We start from the raw sequence: 696 nt of genomic DNA on the forward strand, positions 1-696 counted from the left end.
TTTACAACATTTGATATTCACCCGATTTCTTACGTAACGATTTTCTTATTTTGTTGTAATTAAAAAACGAGTGACTGTAGAAACTTGAAAATTTCACTGAATGTTTATATTAGCATTTTATATATACGATAAAATTTTTAAAATATTTTGACTCTTTTTGAGCTGTTTACGGGCATTGTAAGTTTTCAATTTTTTTAGTTTTTTTTTTCTATAAATATCAATAAAGTATTATCTGTTGGGCCAAAAAGTGTATAAATTTAATACAAAGCTCCTGATATATTGTTACAATATCAGTTGAAAAATATTAAAAATACATAGGCACAATTTTTTTTTATAAGCATTTAAAGATCAAATTTTGACAAAATTTATCAAATTTTAATTTGAAAAATTATTTTGTAGTTAAAAATTTATAAAATGTTCAATATTTGTATCTAAGAGTTGAAAATTTAAAACAAGATTCCACGTAAGTAATTAATTCTGTTACCAAAAAATCTAAAAAATACATTTACGCAGTTTATTTTTATAGTCATTTTAAATACAAATTTGGACGAAATTACATATTAAAACCCTAGGATAACTATTTTAGTTATTTTGTTGTGATTGTATAATATTATTCGTGGGTACTTGAAACTTCTAAAGTATACTATTATATATCTATGATAGTACCACGGTTTTTTGTTGATGTATAACGCGTTA

At 22.4% G+C, this 696-nt stretch overlaps 1 protein-coding gene across 1 annotated transcript in view; it reads right to left on the reverse strand.

Annotated features, from left to right (window-relative positions):
• The window catches only part of LOC107884573, a 9091-nt gene that overhangs the window by 1231 nt on the left and 7164 nt on the right, over nt 1-696 (reverse strand). The window lies entirely within an intron of this gene.

This window comes from Acyrthosiphon pisum, unplaced genomic scaffold, assembly GCF_005508785.2.
Source record: "Acyrthosiphon pisum isolate AL4f unplaced genomic scaffold, pea_aphid_22Mar2018_4r6ur Scaffold_21063;HRSCAF=22929, whole genome shotgun sequence".
In the NCBI taxonomy this organism is placed as follows: domain Eukaryota; kingdom Metazoa; phylum Arthropoda; class Insecta; order Hemiptera; family Aphididae; genus Acyrthosiphon; species Acyrthosiphon pisum.